The sequence below is a fragment of the Oryctolagus cuniculus genome, chromosome 6 (assembly GCF_051225735.1).
Source record: "Oryctolagus cuniculus isolate XC-2025 breed Fujian yellow rabbit chromosome 6, ASM5122573v1, whole genome shotgun sequence".
Taxonomy (NCBI): domain Eukaryota; kingdom Metazoa; phylum Chordata; class Mammalia; order Lagomorpha; family Leporidae; genus Oryctolagus; species Oryctolagus cuniculus.
This window is the reverse complement of record NC_142872.1, coordinates 4,413,458-4,433,644: the sequence shown is the minus strand read 5'-3', so window position 1 is coordinate 4,433,644 and position 20,187 is coordinate 4,413,458.

Here is a 20,187-nt window from a genome sequence, read left to right as displayed (position 1 = left end):
TTATTATTTTTATGAGCTGAAAACAGTGATTTCATTTTACCATCAAAGTTGAAGATATGTCAAGTCAAGCAGTTACGCTTCTGTTTAGCAGAACGAGTTTAGCATAAATCTACGCATCCACAGCCTGCTAATGACTGGCAGCAGACCTGACTGATGTCCACTGGGTCCTGGGGGCAGACCTGGCCATTTCTTTGTATGTTACACATCTCTCAGAACAGTTTCACCCAAGTACATGGTTTCCACCATCTTCACAGGATAGGGTCTTCTTGGGGTGCTTCTAGTTTAAGCCTGTTTCCTAGGGAAATTTTAGTAACCTCTTCTCCATTGTTCTCAAAAATGTCCTATCAACAACTCAGTTAGCTCCTTCCTGGGCTCGGCACTGAGATCCTTTTAGACCCCTGAACCTGAAGTAACAGACACATCTTACCCTCAACATGCCCACTGCTGAGCCATCACATCCTTGCTGCTCCGTTCTTTCTGGTATTCCTAACCTTCCTGGCTGTCCCCCAGCCTTCTGCAGCCTTCACAAACATGTTCCTCCCCTTGGAAGCTCTAGGCCCTTTGCCCTCCTTGGAGCTGTTGCCCATAAGCTCTCTGGGTGCCCCTCCCCCTCACTGAGGACTCTCTGGATTCTGCCTCCCACTCTCTTCCCTCTGTGCCTCCTGCCCCGTCTACCTCCCTGTCTTCAGCGTCCGCACAGATGACCATGGCAAACACCACTGGTGTCTCCCTGAAAGTGGCTAGTCACTCCTTCTCTTTCCTGGACACTGAAACCTGCCTGCTTTTGTTCAGACGGAAACATGCTCAGCTCCAGGAAACGAGCCATGTTTGGTCTGTCTAGTGGTTTCCATTCCTGGCTACCTACTGGAAAAGTGCCGCTCCTTGAGGTACCGGAGAGGGCCTGACCTTGTGATCTGATGGGCACAGATGCTGCTGTTTCTTGATTTGCTGGTCTCTGTGTATGTAATTCTGAGATGGATGAGGCATGGTGTCCATGGCTCCAAAGCCATCCTGGTGATCTTAGCTCCCTTTGCGACTGATTCAAGATGGCACATGCAACCCATTTTGAGAATTTCTTCCAAGGGTTTGTACGAAAACTTTTTTAATGATAAAAGGGAGTTATATGTGAAAATGTCTCTTGCCCTTTCTGTTCCTTCCTTTTGGGATGCTGCCCTCTGAAGGAGCTTGTAGCCCATGTAGCTTCTGGAAACTGAAATGCAATCAGTCTGCTGAAGATGGCAGATGGGAGAGGGGAGCGGTCCAGGGTCTCTGATGTCAGGGCTGACTCTGCACCAGTGGGACCTGCCTGCCTCTGGACTTCAGGTTCCTGGAGGTAGGCTTACAGTAAGCCTGACGAGTCTTGTGACAGGTCGCCCCATCTAAGGCCAACAAACTCTTCCTGCCCGGGGCCAGAGAGTAAGCATTTTAGGGTTTGTAGACCACCCGGTTTCTGTTGTCACTCAATACTTCCCTGGCAGCACAAAAGCAGCCACGGTGGTACATGAATAATTGAACAGAGCTGGTTTGCGATCAAGTGTTGACAAGCAGTCAACCAGGTTTCACCCATGTTTGGTGAACACAGTCCTAAAGCATCAATAAGAAGAGGCAGTATGTCAGCTTCTGGGTAGATAGCTCCATTTTTGATATTTCTTTTGTGGGACAGTATAGGGAATTGCTGTAAAAGTGAGAGTAGAGAACTGGGGGGCCACATAGAAGTGTCTTCCTTGAAATCAGAGAATGGGGGGAGGATCATTAGAAGGAAAGAAGCCAGTCAGGATTCCCATAGAGGTTTTAGGTGGGCATTAGTAACTTCAGAGATTTTGTGTTCATAGGATCACAGAGAGCAGGTGCCTTCAGCACCAAAGACTGATCAGACTTCCAGGAGCTCTGGAATCTGTTTTGATTCTGGCCTTCAGAGCGCGTTGTTTGTAGAGGGAAAGCATGACCAGCAGATATAAATGATGGCTGGAGGTCTTGGTGGGCCTCTGGAGGTGTCGGGATTCTGAGTCCTCTGCTGAGCGGCCAGGCTCTTCCTGAAGTAGTCTTACTGAGTGGGGTGTAAGGCGGTCTTGCTTCAGGAGACACCAGCTTTCGCTCACATACGTTAGTGGGAGTGCAGCAGGTGCTGCCTGACTTGTACAGATAGCCTTCACAGGGGATGGCAGGGGTTCTCATCTCTGTGTTGTAGACTTGTCCTCTGGGGTTTCTAGGTGGACAGTGACGCACCTTAGGGCCACCGGGGGATGCAAAGGATCCCATTCATTTGGGTGCACAAATTGCTTACAATTGTTCAAGTAAATTGGGCAGGGTGGATTTTCTTCCGCATTTCACCTTTACAGTTATGTTTGCAAATTTAAATTAGAGCCAATTTGTATAAAAATCCTGGAAGTGCAGTTGTTACCTTGAGGGGAAAAATGGGAGGTTGTGGTAGGAAACCAGGAAGACTTGATTTTTTTAGTATCTTTGCACAATATTTGAAATTTCCTATTTGTTATATTATTTTGGCAAAACATGTCAAAAGTTACCTGTATTTAAAAAAAACTGCTGGCTACATGCATGGTGGGTAGGATTGATAGATGAAGGTGGGGAGAGTAAGGGATACTTTGAAATTCATTTCAAGGCTTGCCCCTGCTAGGACAGCCCTGTATACTTAAACAGTTAGCCTTTGCCAATGATTATGCATAGTTGCCAAAGAATGCACACATCCTGCCTTGCCTATTCACACCAATTTCAACTCAAACACATCTGGGTGCTCATCCATAGAGACTGCTGAGCCTGGCCATGTCAGTCCCAGTGCTGGGGTCACAGCTGTAGCCTCCAGGTCACCATTCTCAGTGCAACAGCTCTCTGCCTCCACCTGTCCCGAGGGCCCGTGTCCGGCTCAGGCAGGCCACAGTGGGAGCTGATGGTGCAGGTGAGTGGGAGGTAAAGCTGTGTCAAGATCAGTGTGTGGCAGAGTAGAGGCTGTGGGGCGCAAGAGCAAGTTATAAAGAAGCAGTGACAGAAGTCTTGAGATAGAGGCAGTCACTGGGTAGGTTCTGAGGAAGCCCCTGCGTAGTGCGGGAGGACTAGGAGGCTGTACCGAGGGAAGAGAGGCGCGGGGCTTCAGCTCCTTCACTGTGTGGCTGGCCAGGAGGTGTGTGGGTTTGCTGCTGACCCACCTCGAGCTGCCCCCTTGCAGCTCCTGCCTTAGAGTTTACTTTTTGTTCTTGGATTCCCATGAGTTCTCTGTTTTTCTTTCCTTTTATAACTAAACCCTTTTCCTTGACTTAGTCTGAGTGTCTCGTGTTCCTTTTTCTTTTTTCCCAAAACAGCCTAATCCAAACCACATAGAATTCCTGCTCTAGACCTTCATCATCTCCTGGAGAACATGGGATCCCTTTGTCTAGGGAGGCCAGGGTGACATTGTCATCCTTAATGGTGACTCCATCCACCCTAAATTCAGCATTTTGTGTTAACAAAGAATTTATGAAACTCCAACAGATATTTCAAATTCAGCAAATAAAAAGCGAGAAATATGGGGTCCCAGAAGAAGAGAGCACTGCTGTTGGTGAATGCCGGAAATCTCTAGTGTGTGTTTCTCTCCATATTTTGGAAATTTCTTACCTATTGCTTATTTTATTTACCCATTCTTAGAGTCATAATTACAGGAAATATTTTTTGATCTGATGAAAACTTTGTGATAAATGGCCCCTGAAGTCCTCTCAGTGACAGGGACGACGGCAGGCAGGAGGCGGGGAAAGAACCAGGCATAGGCTCCACACGGTCAGGGAAAGGACTGGGACCGGCGTGGGACACGGGCTGCATCTGCCGGGAGCAGTCCTGCTCTGCTCGGGACTGGTGATGACCAGAGAAAACGCAGACTCTGTGTTTCAAGGTCTTCTAATTTTTCAAATCAAATAAAATTGTGGATTTGTATGTGATTATCCTATTTTCAATATATATAGTCTAAATTATTAATTAAAAATTGCCCAATTTTGTTTCTTATCATTTATGAAGCAGTTCTCAAGGAAGGTGGCATCTCAAAATCTGTGTGTGTGTGTGAGAGAGAGAGAGAGAGACAGAGAGATTGTATGTGTGTGTGTTGTGTGAGGGAGAGATTGTGTATGGGGGGAATTGTCTTTGTGAGAGACTGTGTGAATTGAGTGTGTGTTGTGCAAGTGTGTATGAGTATGTGAAATTGTATATGTGTGAGATTGTGTATGTGTGTGAGAGACTGTGTGTGTTATGTGTGAGATCGTGTGAGTTTATGTGTGTGAGTATATGAGGGATTATGTGTATGAGATTGTGTGTGTATGAGTTTGTATATGTGTGTATGTGAGGGATTGTGTGTGAGATTGTGAGATTGTATGATGTGTGTGTGATATGTGTGAATTGTGTAAGTTATATATATGTGTGTTTGAAAGATTGTGTGTGACATTGTGTGTGTGAGTTGTATATGTGTGTTTGAGAGATTATGTATGTGACATTGTGTATGTGTGAGTGTGTATGTGAGGGATTGTGTTTATGGATATGTGTGTGGGAGAGATTATATGTGAGAAAGATTATGTATGTATATGTGGGTGGGATTGTGTGTGAGACTAAGTATGTATGAAACTGTATGAGCTGTGTATGTGTGTATGAGTGAGACTAAGTATGTATGAAATTGTATGAGCTGTGTAAGTGTGCATGAGTGTTTTAGAGATTTTGTGTGTGAGAGATTGTATATGTGAGAGAGATGGTGCACGTGTGTGTGTTTGAGAGAGAAAGGTTGATTTGAGCCAACTGCACTGCAGGTTTGTTTACTTTCTATCTCTTCCTCCCTTTTTTCCTCCCTCTTCTCCCCACCTAATTACGCTTGGAAGTGTTAAGGGCATAGAAATATGTTAGAGTCTCCCTGTAACAGGTTGACTCTTGAATTCCCACTGCAACAGATGTCTCTCGAAAACAGAAAATCGAAGCACTCTAAAGGAATGCATTTTTAAGTACAAAATTTGTCGAGGGCGTTTTTGGTGGGGAGGTTGCCCTGTGACCCTTGCAGTCCGTCTTGAGGAAGGCATCGGTTTTCCTTGCTGACAGAGCTGTGCTGGAGCAAGAAAGCTGTTAGTTCTGCAGGCCTGAGATGCCACTCAGCATTTTCCCATGGCCAGCCTGACCCTGTCAGTGTCCCTGCCGCTCTCCGTGGCTCAGTGCCTCACTGATGTGATGCTGGACTCACAGCCCCTGTGGCCTTGGAGGGCCAGGCCGAGTCCGTGAGCAGTGAGCTTGGAATTAATGCAGAGGCGCTGGAGGGGAAGACTGGGCGCGTTGCGGAGTGGAAGACCTGCCCGGTCTGTGGATGAGACTGCCCTAGCTCAACGTCCTGGGCTGTGAACGTGCACGTTTTTAAACAGGCGCTCGGCGCCCTTGTCATCGCTGGTCACTTCCACGCGTTTATGCCTTTGGCCTGTCCCTTGGATGCAGTTGATATTGTGATCCCTGAGAGTCCAGTGCTCTCATTTCACTGGTGCTGAAGACGAGTGGGGAAGGAGACTGACGAGGATCCGCTGAAACATGGGAGACAAACAGGCAGCAGTTAGAGGGAGCAGGAAGCCACAGTGTCGCACAGGAGACCAGTGTATCAGGGCTGAAGGGGCCTCTGCCTCAGCGGGGAGGAGCCGAGACTGCCGTCTGCACCACAGCCTCCACCTTCTGTGATGCTGCTGGTCCCAGACCCTGACTCCTGCGACTGAGACTGAGAAAACGCTAGACCCTTGCCTTCTTGCATCCCTTGACACCAGGGGTGGCTTAAACACACTTCCAATGAGACAGGGGAAACAGGACCGAGCTCTTGTCAGAGGATGACGTGACATTCTCCTGTCCCTTCCCTCCTAGCTTTGGGTACTGTTTGGGGGGCTCAGCTGTCTGGCACTCCTGGGGCACAGGCTGGAGAATAAAAGCCAATGCGCTCAAGAGCGGGGCACAGGAGGGCAGAGCATGGGTCCCTGAAAACATGGCTGAACGGTTGAACAGGTCCTGGGGCTACTCAGCTTAGAGCGGTCCCATTGTGTGAGAGAAACAACAAAACAATGCTTCTGCACTGGGCCCCCCTCTGCCAGCTGCAGCCCTAAACACCCTCACCTGTGCACTCAGTTAGAGCAGGTGCATGAAGTGGTGGGATGGGCAGTGGCGGCTGTTGTTGGATTAAACTGAATTTGAAAGGGGAAGCATGGCCTTGAGTAGGCAGGCTGTGAGGGGAGCTTAGGACTCTCATGTGTGAGACAGGGTACGTGGGAATCAAGGGTGCATATGGGCTTCAGGAAGGAATTGGCTCAGGTCATAATTCTGTCATTTGTTAGTTATGAACAAGCTCTCAAATCTCTCTAAGCCTCTTTTTCCTTATCTGTGCAATGATTAAAGTAGGCCACATTGGAGGATTTCTGCCAGGGTCCGGTGAGGTCCCAGTGCCTAGAAAGTGTTTAGAATGTTCTGGCTGTGATTTAGGCCGTGATCTGTGTCCTCTGCATCCCCCTCCCCCGCCTGCATGGCCCCACAGGCACGTTGGGGTCCTGGAGTCTGTCCTCCACCGTATGTGCTTCATTTCTTCGAGCTAGGAGACTGTCTTGGGCGGCATTCAAAGCCATGTGGTGTGCCTTAGGAAGCTGCATGCTTGGACTTTGACAGATTCGGTTCTCAAGGATGCTGTGTGCTGTTGGGTATCCAAGGAACCCAAGAAAAGCTGATCTCATCTTGCTGATTTAATTTGCTGACACTCATCATTTACTTCTACATTTTTTAGGGTCCAGATTGACTCTGTCGCCAGCATCTTCTGATAGAAGAAATTACTTCTCCAGGCAATGCAATCATGCTATTTATCAAAACAAACACTGGACAGTCAGATGGATTTGAGAGCTGTGTCCTGAGCCATCTGGCTGGGCCTTTAGCAAGAAAGTTCTTTGTCCTTTTGAGACCGAGCTTCGTCTCTAAGCACTAACAGATTGGAATGAAGGGAGCTGGATCTGTTCCGCTTTGGCCTGTGAACAATAACCTCCTGTGTACGCACAGGAAGGGACAGGTTTAAACGCAGGGAGCGACTATAGGATGTGTCGTCTCTGCCTCACTGGCCTCTCCATCTTCACCTTTCTCTGCTTGGAGGCTGATTGGCTTCATGTTCATGGATGCAAGCCTCCTCTGTGACTCACTCATCTTCTCAGTATTTGCTGATTGCCTGCTGTGGCCTCAGCACTGTCGCAGGAAGGAGGAGGCCAGATAGGTCGGTTGAGGTGGCCCCTGCCCCATGGAGGCTGAGTCCTGGCCTTTGGGCGCACAGTATGACATGCCTGGGTGGAAGGCATTTGATATGGTGTCCAGGAATGTTCCAGAAACATTGTTGCAGCAAAGTTGTTGCAAAGGGAGCACTGGCTGTTGACCCCTCTGTTTCTTGAAGTATCATTTCTTCTGTACGGTTCTAACCATAACACTGAAATATGAGGGGCTTCTATTGAAATGTGTTACATGATCTTTCCTGGATTTTACTATGATTTGTTATATGGAGTTGGCTTCAAGACATAGTATGCACAATAAAATCCTGATATAACATCATCAATTTGTACTTGTGGGTTTAGCTCGGTTCCCTTCAATTAACACCATAAAAAGCTCTCTCTCTAACTAGCAGAGGAGCAGCTTAGTTTGTCAAGCATTGTACGCGCTGGCTTTAGTTAAAGACAGGCAGGAGGAGGGGACAGCAGGGTCAGTGAGACCCTGGGGAAGGACAGGGCGACAGTGAGTGGGGAGGATGAACATGTTCCGTTCTTGAAATCTCAGGAGATGACTTTGAGGGAAGAAAAACAGGGATGAATCAGCTCTATTCCAGGTTAGCATGTTGACGTGAGATTTTTTTTTTAAGTGTAAAGGCTAATTGGTTTTGCTTATTTATTTTAAGATTTATTTATTTATCTGAAAATCAGAGTTATACAGAGAGAACAGAGGCAGAGAGAGAGAGAGGTCTTCCATTCACTGGTTAACTCCCCAATTGGCTGCAATGGCTGGAGCTGCACCAATCTGAAGCCAGGAGCCAGGAGCTTCTTCCAGGTGTCCCACGCAGGTGCAAAGGCCCAAGGACTTGGGCCATCTTCTTCTGCTTTCCCAGGCCTTAGCAGAGAGCTAGATCAGAAGTGGAGCAGCCAGGACTTGAACCAGTGCCCATATAGGATGCCTGCACAGCAGACTGCAGCTTTACCTGCTACACTACAGGGCTGGCCTCTGATGTGAGATTTTAAACATTTGTAACTCCAAGTTGAGTAGGTTAAAATGAAGGCTGGTGCTTTGGCATAGAAGGTTAAGCCTCCATCTATCGCGCCAGCATCCTGTATGGGTGCCAATTTGAGTCCTGGCTGTTCCACTTCAGATCCAGCTCTCTGCTAATGTTCCTGGGAAAGCAGTAGAAGATGGCCCAAGTGCTTGGACCCCTGCCCCTATGTGGGAGCCCAGAAGAAGCTCCTGGCTCCTGGCTTCGGATCAGCCCAGCTCTGGCATTTGTGGCCACTTGGGGAGTGAACCAGTGAATGGAAGACCTCCCTCTCTGTCTCTTTCCCTCTGTCTGTAACTCTGCCTCTCAAATAAAAATAAATCTTCTTTTTTAAAAAAGTAAATGTGATGTTTTAAATTATCACTGTGGATATCTCTGCTCGTGGGTACTGCTCTCGGTGTGACCTGTGTACAGTTTTAGTGTAAACCGTTTCCCTTTCTTTAAACCATAGCCCTTCCTAGAGTCCCCTGCATCCCCAGGAGTTAACTCCTAGCTTCCTGAGTCCTCTGGCTAATCCACTGATCCCATAGTGGCCAGTCAGGGTCCTCCTCAGGGTGTGAGGAATGGGAGGGGAGTCCACGCTGTCCTGTCTGCAGTGTTTCCCAGCAGGGCACTTGGTCTGCAGATGGAGGAGGGAGCAGGGGCCCAGTCCTGCTCCCCCTAGCTCTCAGGATCCGTGTCAGAGTTTTGCTCACTCCCCTTAGGGACCCCTCCCCTTTGCACTTCTTTCCCCATCTCTGCCCTGAGACTGCGTCAGTCTCTGCCCCTCGGGAAGCCCACCTGTGCCAGCCTCCTGCCCAAGTCCCGCTTCCGTGGCACACCACTCCCATGGCACACCACTTCCGTGGCACACCCTTCCCCAGCCACCTGAGCCCTTCAGGTCGCCTCTCCTCTCAGTGCGTGCTCCACCAGGTCTGCGGAAACACAGTCCACCTCTTTCTCTCCGCAGCTGTACACTTTGGATAAAGTTTTGATAAAGATGATGTTGCCAACTGTTGTTCGATGGATGTACAATAATCTTAAAAATCCACGGAAATGTGCTTGCACGTAAGGACTCATTGCAGCTGAGTAACGTGAGTAACGTTGTGGGGTAAGTTGAATTAGCTAAAGATGCATGGCAGCAGCGCTCACGGCGATGAGTTCTAGCGGGGACACTCCTGTGTCCTGTCAGTGTGCTCTGCTTGTCCAGGAAGCAGCACTGCTATAGTGGAATCTCCATCAGGCTGGCCGGACAAGCGTCTCTGACCTTGTACATGGACAGCGCCTCCTCCCTTTTCCTCAAGTGACTGCAAAGCTTGTCCTGCTGCCATCTTGCTTCTCTCCTAGGTGTTTTCTGAAACCATAGCTGGCCAAGAGTCCAGGCCACAGAGCTGTTCTTGATGCCATTCTAATGTCCCTGTGTTTCAGGCAGTCCCCAGATTATCTGTTGGGCTACACCCTTGGTTGGCACCTGTGTTTCTTGGAGGGCAACACCAGCTGCCTTATGCCTGGTCAAAGTGCAGGACCCAGCCTGGCTTTGTCTTTGTTTTCTTGGAGGCAAGCCTGACTCTATCTCCGTCAAACATTGTGTTGGCTGTTACCAGTGAAAGCCCTTGACCAGACCCAAGATGGCTGGAAATAAAGATGGAGGAGCGTAGACCCCATGCAGTACGCCCTTGCTGTCAGAGAGCAAAGCGCCACATGCAGCGGGAATCTGCCATGCCCAGGGCCTGTGCTGCGCCCCAGTGCGGGGAGAGGTTGGGTTCAGAGCTCAGAGAGAGTGTGTTCCCACGTTCACACACTGAGATGCGGGTATGAAATATCTCAGAAGCAACATACTTATTTACAAATTAGGAGTGGGTAAGACAGCATTAAACTTGGTGCCCCAAACAGAAAAAAAAGAGAAAGAGAAATGTAGATAGATATTCGATGCTGAAGACAAAGGAACGACTCTGAATGCAGAGCTTGGATTTAGGTTTGCGAAATGAAACGAGAGGTGAAAACCAGAGCGTGCCCTTGCAGAAGAGTAGGTCCCAGTGCCGCGGGCAGACGCCTGAGTGGGGAGTGGAGACAGCAGTGGAGAGAGCCCGTGCTCAGCAGCCTGGGGGACACAGAGGTGTCAGGAAAGTTGGGGTCGCAGAGCTTAGCAGCCTGGTGAGTGGCTGGAGTTGCTTTCTCGGGGTGCAAGGCTGAGGGGGAGGACTGTGCTCCAGTGGGAACGCGGACACCCCAGCCTGCTCAAGGGACTCTCGTGTCGGTATTATTATTTACGTTTGGAAGGCTCAATTAATAATAAAGCCAATGGCTACAAGCATTTTTTTGAAAGATTCATTGATTTTACTTGAAAGTCAGAGTTACACAGAGAGAGAAGAGGCACAGAGAGAGATCTTCCATCCTCTGGTTCACTTCCCAGTTGGCCACAACGGCCGGAGGTGCACCCATCCGAAGCCCGGAGCCAGGAGCTTCTTCTAGATCTCCCATGTGAGTGCAGGGACCCAAGCACTTGGGCCATCTTCTACTGCTTTCCCAGGCCATAGCAGAGAGCTGGACAGGAAGTGGAGCAGCCGGGACTTGAACCAGTGCCCGTATGGAATGCTGGTGCTGCAGGCAGCGGCTTTACCCGCCAAGGCACAGCACCGGCCCCACAAGCATTTCTTGTGGATAACAAATACCACGACATCACAGGTCTGTTGAGTTTCATCCTAGTAAGAAAGGAAGTTCCATCTGTTAACTAAAGGGGAAAAAATAAAGAAGGTAGCAAATTTGCCCAAGTAAGGTAAAATGCAGAGCAAAGAAGTCTCTCTTGCTGTCTGCCTTTGAGATGACAGCATAGCACTGCCACATCCCACCCGTTCCTGGTCCCTGGCGGTTTTCTCCCCGGTGGGGCAGCGGCATGCCTGGGCCACCCGGCCGCCACACACCGCTGTGTCTCACAAGGGGCTGCTGCTCTGCGAGAACCCTCATGACTGTCTTGGAGCTACAGTCCCTAGTGGAGCCCTACAGGACGAGGAGCATCATTGTAATTCTCCAAATAGCTTAGAACTTCTGGGCTGGAAGTGACTGCAGTGCTGAAAAGCAAATATTTAGATTTAGAAATAAAATTTAAAGATTATCACACTGGATGAGAAAGAACAGGTGAAATTTCAGATGCACCAATTATTAATCATGAAGATAATTCTAAAGTTAATTTTCCTGAAAATTGAAAATATAATGATAAAACATACACGATGTCTTCTGAATAATTATAAATTCATGATTCTACTTTTGATTTCTGTGTAACCCCATTTCAGGAAATATTAGTGGAAATATAAAATATGAGAGCACTCATTTCCATGTAAAATCAAATTCAGACCTTAATATGAAACTAGTTTGTATGAGGAATTATATCGTTTTAGAAAAATTTTCTGCAAGAACCAGTGGATGTACTTAAATTCGTACTCGTAAATTAAATATGAGAAACTTGGGGCTGGCACTGTGGCCCAGCGGGTTAACACCCTAGCCTGAAGCGTTGGCATCCCATATGGGTGTCGGTTCAAGTCCTGGCTGCTCTCCTTCTGATCCAGCTCTCTGCTGTGGCCTGGGAAAGCAGTAGAAGATGGCCCAAGTCCTTGGGCCCCTGCACCGTGTGGGAGACCTGGAAGAAGCTCCTGGCTCCTGGCTTTGGATTGACGTAGCTCTAGCTATTGTGGCCAATTGGGGAGTGAACCATCGGATGGAAGACCTCTCTCTCATTTTCTCTCTGCCTCTCTTCTTTCTGTGTAACTCTTTCAAATAAATAAATAAATCTTAAAAAAAATATGAGAAACTTACCCCAGCATTAACATAATCTTTCAAACAGTCCTAACAGGTCTAATTATAGCTTATTGGAGTATTTCAGGAAGTTCATGGAATCTTCAAAAATTTAATAGAAAATGTGTTTTATGTACATATTATGTATGAATTTCAAAAAATTATCGTGCCAAAATAAGCTTATCTCTTACTTCTTATTTCTACTTTTCCATGGAATTTTTGAAGTACCCTGGTGAGCAGGAGATGGTTTCCACCTCTCCAGGAGGCCATCCGGTCACTACCTAAGGATGGTGTTTTGGGAGTCCATGTTTTCCACAGGCTTGCCAGGCAATTCTAGTGCACACTGACTTGGGAGCAAAAAAGTGGATCTATGAGGGATCTGGCCAGCAAGAATTCTTGACATGTTTACTTCCCCAAGAAAATGCATGATGAGATGGTGAGGAATAGAAAATAAATTCAGACTGGAGACCTGCGAGGCCCTAGGAGCCTGAGAGGATGAATGTGTCCATGGGTCACTGATACAAAGCAGCAGTGAAGGAATGTGGATCAGATGCCTGTCATGAACGTTGAAAGCAGAACCAGTCAGAACAAAGCCAGCATTTTGATGTTGATGTAGAAAGAGGAGACCCATGTGTGGGTATATAGGGTTATTTTACTTGTTGTCTTGGAAACATAAGATAAATTCAAATGAAGAAATAAATTTAGAACCACAAATTTTAGTTCTCAGGCCCAGATTTGTTGTATAGTTTATTGTTAGGCTTTTATGTTTTTATAAAGCATTAAATGGTATGAGAATTTTCTCTGTAATTCTATTATTGGATTTTGTACCAAATGAATGTGGAAGTATGTCAACTCTCATAAAACTTTGTTCAGAGACAACAAGAGTTCTCCTTCACAGTTCTTGATGCTGGAGCAAATTTTCTTCACTCATCCCTGCCCTGCTCCATCCACTGAGACCACCATTTGACCCTGTGACCCTCAGCTTTCTGGGGTTACTCTGCTCATTTTGATTATTTCTCCGGAACTTAAATCCACTCCAGAGCGTATGTAAGGCTGCTGCAGCCTGCAGATGGAGATGTTATACTCTCCCATGACAGTCCTCATTGTCAGGAAGGAAATCCGGATTTATCTGCCCGTGCGTCTTACCATTGTACACTGGACTTCCGAGGGATGCTTCTACGTGACACCTTTTCAAATATTTAAAAGGAACAATCCATCTGCCTCCTTCCTTCAGACTAAACACCGCCAGTTCTTTTGCCATTTAGGTTGTGGAGAACAGAGGAACATTAATCTTCATTATTATGGCCTCTATCGGTCTATTAATACAACCAGGATCACATTAGCTTCTTTTTTGGTGAGAGTCACATGTTGGCTTTTATTAAGCTTGCAGCTGAATAAAATCCGTATGCCTTTCCCACAGATGGTTCTGCGATGTCACTGCCTGCCTGACTCTGTGCTTTGGGGGCCTGGTTGTTGCGTTGGTTGAATTTGTCTGGCTTTGTTCCGTATGGTGCTCTGCCATCACGGTTTGTATTTCCTGTCTCTGCCATTCAGTACAGTTGCCTTCCTCTCTGCACCGTGGGATCTGCAAAGGTGGTAACCGTGAGATCCAGGTGTCACCCTGCCTCTGGGCAGGCAGCTCTCTGTGCTCCGCCGTCAGCATCATTTCTGGAACTCTTTCGTTAGTCAGTAATTAACGGCCATTTTCTAGTTACACGTCCTCCTCAGTGTCCTGGAATCTGTCTCACTTTTCTCTAAATTTTGACCACAAGGACTTTATGGGTGATTTTATCAAATCCCTTACACTGTCTGATGCCTTGTGTCTAGAACATTTCCTTAAGTCATGTAGCTATCTAAAAAAAGAAGTTTGGCCCATTTTACATGAAAATCTTTATTTATTGTATTAGCTTGTTTTCTCTTGCTGTAACAAAATGCCTGAAGTTGGGCACTCAAAGAAAATGGCTTATGTAGCTCACAATTATGGAGGCTTGAAGTTCAAGCCTGGGCCTCTGTGGCTGTGTTACAAGTTGGTGGACAAGCAAAAGGGGAGATAGGCACATGCAGAAAGGCCATGTGGAGCAGCCTCGGGGGCAGTGCCCCGTGAGACCTGGTTGCCTCACAAGATCCTACCTCTTCAAGGTTCCACTGCTGTGAGACAAAGCCTCCAGCGTGGGAGAGACCCCCAGCCCCCGACCACCACCCAAACCGTGGTGCTGAGTCCTCTGCTGTGGGGCTGGGAGTGAGTGGTGATGAGCACTTGGAAACCATGCTGGGGAGTCAGGACTTTGTTTTGTAGGCAACAGGGGACCTCCTGCAGTAGAGCAAAGACACAGCACAGTTGCTTGTAAGCGGGGTATGCAGGGCTGCTGGCTGCCCGCGTGCTGCAGCAGCTGGGACCCAGAGGTTCTGAGAACCCGGGGGAGAAGCAGGGAGGCTCGGGCGTGCGTGCCGTGGGATGCCTGGAGCAGGAGGGCAGGCCTGTGGGCTTGGGCCAGAGTGCGTGATGGGGCTGAGCGAGGCGGAGCTCCTTCAGGGTCGGGGCTGCAGGACTTGCCCTCCTGCAGAGCCAGGCCTCACTCCCGCAGCCAGCTCCAGCTCGCCTGGGCCCCTTTGCCAGAGACTCATCCCTTCCTCTGTCTGCATAGCAGTTCCTCAAGGATTCTTAAAGGGTCTCATTTTTCTTTTATTCAACCAAACACTTCCGAAGGGAGTGGAATTCTGACTGACTTACCTGAATGAGGGATTGTTTCCTTATGCAGTAATTTCACTGGACAAATGCAAATCCCAGTTTTATCATTTATCTTAATCTTGTTTTTTGTACAAGTAGGGTTCAAAATGTTAAAAAGTTACAACCTGAAGTATCTAAAATTTAAAAATCCCAGATTAAAAAGATGTGAGTGATAACTCCCTAATTTACCCTGCTTCTAAATCAAGATTTGCATTTAAAAAAGCACTAATTAGACCTTTTAGAAAATGGAAAATTGTGATTAATTAAATTTTTTTTATTTGAAAATGCATTTTGTTTCAGTCTTTAATGCTGAAAACAATTTTCTGATGTAGCATTAGGAGAACCCTCATTGAATTATTTTGAATTCATTAATTTTTATTTTAGATTCTGTTATCATTCCACTTACCCATAATGGAAACAATTAAAAAACAATATGAGGGGCCGGCGCTGTGGCACAGTAGGATAATCCTCTGCCTGCAGCGCTGGCATCCCATATGGGAGCTGGTTCTAGTCCTGGCTGCTCCTCTTCCAACCCAGCTCTCTGCTATAGCCTGGGAAAGCAGTAGAAGATGACCCAAGTCCTTGGGCCCCTGCACCTGCTTGGGAGACTGGGAAGAAGCACCTGGCTCCTGGCTTCGGATCAGTGCGGCTCTGACCATTGCAGCTATTGGGGAATGAACCAGCGGACAGAAGATCTTACTCTCTGTTTCTCCCTCTCACTGTCTGTAACTCTACCTCTCAAATAAATAAATAAAATCTTTAAAAAATCTGATTTTTCATGAATTATTCTTTTTAAAAAGATTCTATTTATTTAAGAAGCATATATATATATATATATATATATACTCTCTCTGTATATAGATAGATAGATAGAGGTCTTCCATCAGCTGGTTCACTTCCCACATGACCACAGCAGCTGGAGAAGCCAGGAGCCAGGACCTCTCCCAGGTCCCCCACAGGGGTGCAGGGGCCCAAGCACTTGGGCCATCCTCCACTGCTTTCCCAGCCCACAAGTAGAGAGCTGGATTGGAAGAGGAGCAGCTGGGACTAGAACTGGCGCCCATATGGGGTGCTGGCGTTGCAGATGGAGGCTTAGCCTTCTACACCACAGTGCTGGCTCCTCGTGAAGGACTCTCCACCAAAGCAGCAAGGGACACGAGGAGGCAGGTTGGATCAGGTGAAGGGAGAGAGATGCAGAGAGATCCTGTGATGTCTTGGCTGGAGCAAAGCAGCTGCGGCTGTCGAAGGTGAGATTACAGAAGGAAAGCATCAGCCTTCCGTGGATCAGCTCGGTGTCAGGATGGGAGCTTCAGCCTTGACGTGGTCATCAAACAGAAGCTGCTGCGGTTCCTGAGCAGGGAAGGACGTGCTTGTCAGAGAAAAGCTGCTCATGTCGCTGTGTGCCCTGTGAGCTCAGTGACCGGGACGTCTGTGGGAGTTTGCAGTAAACTAGAGTGAGACGTGAGGCCATGTGTTTTGATTGTGGCAAAGGTTATGCTACTGAAAGAAAAGTGTAAAGAGAATTTGCTGGGTGAAGGAGAGAGCTTTGAACACGTGTTATTAGTGGTGTGTGATGGGCCAGTACATCTCTGCCCACTCCACCAGGGTTTCTCAGCCTAGCGCCTGGGCCGTTGGGGCTGGATTAGTCTTTGTTGTGGGGCTGCGCTGTGCACTGTAGGGTGGGGAGCGGCAGCCTTGGTTTCTTAGTAGACGACAGTGACACCCACCCTGCTGTGTGATAACAGGTTCTGTCTCCTGGGGGCAAAGCTGCCCTCTGGCAAGAACCCCCTGTCTAGACCCTGGGCACAGCCATCCTGCCATGCCCAGCACTGCAGAGCGTGTGTTGGAACATGCAGGAACATTCTGGAACTCTTGAACATTCATGACTTGTGACCTTGGTTCTGAACACATGGACAAACAAATGAAAAAGAAGAGTGGCAAAATGGAGAAAGAAGATAGTGAACCTTTGGAAGTTTCACTATTTAAAAAAATAATACATGATTTAGATAAGGGTAAGAGTTTGTTGCCTTCATTTCTGTTTGATTAATTCCTTCATTTAGCCCAGGCTTTCTGCTATAATCATCTTCTTCGTTTCCTCCTCCTCTTTTGAACTTTGCTTTTTTATTCTGCTTTAATATTTTTCTGGTCTTATCAAATCTATATATTTCACTGTGTTGCTGCAAACCATTTTTAGAAACAGGAGAGATATTAATAAACAACAATAAAAAAAACTTGTTAGCACTTAGCACTTCTCCTTCTGTCAGTAGTTTATTGGCTTACAATACCAACACTTTTTGAAGTATTTATAGCCTAATTCTAAAAACTGAGCATAGAACAACAGCAAATTGATTATTAAGAAGTGGTGAGTTGGAGCTGTTATCCTTTATCCTATTTAATTTTATTTTCATCAGTAGATATAGTTCTCCAGGGAACTGTAACTTTTTGCTCTTTCACCATCCTTATTAATCGTTTGCTAATGGCTGATTTCTTAGAGACAGATTCCTACTGAGGTGCAAGTGGTATCAATCCCAGGCTCTTCCCTGCTCAGTTTTCAGTGTTCTTTTCTCTGGGGTTTGCTTATCCTGAAAGCCCTGAGCCCACCCTACGGCTGGCCCTTAAAGGGGTGCAGTTCTGCTGGGGGTGGGTAGCTGGTCCTGAGACAGCGTTCCCCAGTGTGAGTGTCTGTGGTGGATGGGTCATTCAGGAAGCCCACGCACAGCGTGGTTGGATTTGTCAGCCTGGGGGCTCCAAACTCTGCTCTGTTTTCCTCCGGTGCCCCAGGTGCCCATCCTTTACTCGGCCATGACTCTTGTTCAGATTCACTGGTCCAACTTGGGAGAGAAATCAGATACCCGTCGTGTCTGGGCCTTCTTGGATTACACTGTAAACACACACAGAGACCCATAGGAGATATTGGAGAAATTTGGGCACTGATAGACTACTTACTGATGTTAGGGCACTGGTATTCATTGAAGATGTGGTCATTGTATTGTGGCTTTGTTTTTTAAAGAGTCCTCACATATTTCCAGCTAACATGATATAACAGCTGGATTTGTTTAAAAATAATCTGGGAAGGGGATGGGGAGGTAGGTGGCTCAGCGATGAGAAGAGATGGGCATGATTTGACTCCGAGCTGGGAGGTGGGTTCGTAGGGCTGTTATTCTGTTCATTAAGCTTGCCCTCCACCTCCCACTCAGGCATGCCAGATGTTCCATTTTCCATAATAAGGTGGCGTACATAATCATATTTAGTGAAAACAAGAGTTAATGGGAAAAGTAAAGGCTGCACCCTCCAGCTGATGTTTAGGGGCTCAGGGAAGGGGCCTTTGTGCAGCCCCTGAGGGTATGTATTGAATATTTTCCTTGGCATGGATGAATTTTATTCACTTTTGCAGTGATTGATTTACACAGAGCATATGATAGAGTTCTTGCCTATGAGGTGAGAAAAAGCTGGCTGGGGGCTTTAGAGAAAGGGTTTCTTAAAAATCTTATTTAATTTATTCGAAAAGCAGAGAACAGGTAGAGACAGAGAGAGGAGGAGAGACTCTTTGTATGTCTGTCTGCCACACACACACACACACACACACACATCTCTCATCTGCTGGCTCATTCCCTGCCTGCATCAGCCAGGGCTTTGCCAGACCAAAGCCAAGAGCCAGGGACTCACTCTGGGCCTCTTATGTGAGTGGCAAGGAACCGACCAGCTGAGTCATCACTGCTGCCTCCCAGGTTCATGTTAGCAGGAAGCTGGAATCAGAGGAGGGACTAGGCCTTGGACCCAGGTGCTCCAGTATGGGATGTGAGTGTTGCAGTCATCAGAGGGGGACTGGGCCTTGGACCCAGGCACTGCTGTATGGATGTGAGTGTCTCAGTAGTCAGAGGGGGACTGGGACTTAGACCCAGGCACTGCTATATGGGATGTGAGTGTCGCAGTCATCAAAGAGGGGACTGGGCCTTGGACCCAGGCACTGCTGTATGGATGTGAGTGTCTCAGTAGTCAGAGGGGGACTGGGACTTAGACCCAGGCACTGCTATATGGGATGTGAGTGTCGCAGTCATCAAAGAGGGGACTGGACCTTGGACCCAGGCACTGCTGTATGGATGTGAGTGTCGCAGTAGTCAGAGGGGGGCTGGGCCTTGGACCCAGGCACTGCTGTACGGATGTGAGTGTCGCAGTAGTCAGAGGGGGACTGGGACTTAGACCCAGGCACTGCTATATGGGATGTGAGTGTCGCAGTCATCAAAGAGGGGACTGGGCCTTGTACCCAGGCACTGCTGTACGGATGTGAGTGTCACAGTAGTCAGAGGGGGGAGTGGGGCTTAGATCCAGGCGTTGCTGTACGGATGTGAGTGTCCCAAGCAGTCGTAACCACTGTGCCAAACACCTGCCCCCTGTGAAAGGTGTTTTTTTTTTTCTATACCCAAGAGAGACACACTGGAGAAGACAGCCCCTTCTTCCTCTGGGAGTGGTCATGATCAGGTGTCTCTGGAGCTGTAACAGCCATCTGGTGACTCTGAGGGGACCAGGCAGAACGAAGTGAGGAAGGTGCTGAAGAAGACAGGGCAGAGGGAGAACTTCGGGATTGCTGACGACGTTGTTGAGCTGCTGAGACGACACTGGGTTTTCCTTGTGTCTAGACTCGTATTATGGGAGGTAGTAAATTTTGTTGTGGTTTAAGCCATTTTACGTTAGAATTACATAGTTTTGCCGCCCAAAGCATTCTAAATGGAAGATGCACACACTCTGTAATGTAGACATTATATCCTATATAGGCATCTACTCCAGATGAACTCTTAAACATGTAAGCCAGACGTGTTCAAGAATGTCCATAACAACATTTTTGATAATAGCACAAATTGGACACACCCAGTGGTCTACCAGGAGGAAAATGGGTCAGTGAAATATGATGTATCCACACAAGGAAATATACAGCAGTGAAATTAACCCACTTCTGTTGCTTTTCCTATGGACATGAAACAGCATGTGGCTTCTGATTATTAATGTCATGAGCAGTGGGCATGGTGGCAGGGTTGGGGGGTGCACTCCTGTTGAATGGGCTCAATCTCTGTTCAGCTAACAGATAATCTCTGAGAAGCAAAGTGGTGCAGTCTTTGAGTCACTGAGCTGAGCTCAGGTCAGGGCACCTTGGTTCTGGCTTACCTACCTATATGTGGGCTTGGAAAATCATCTTTTCAGCCTTAGCTTCGGTACATGCAAAGTGGGAAAGATGGAGATAAGTGGTATCCAGGCTTCTGGATATTTAAAGTGGGAGGCAGCCTGTCACTGGGTGGTCATCTGAAGTATGACCAAGCCACGCCTTTTGCTGTGTCAGGGCTCATTGCCATTTATGACTCAGCAAATGTGTAAAAATATTTGATAATATTGGAGGTGATTCTGGCTTACACGCTAATTTTAAAATCACTTT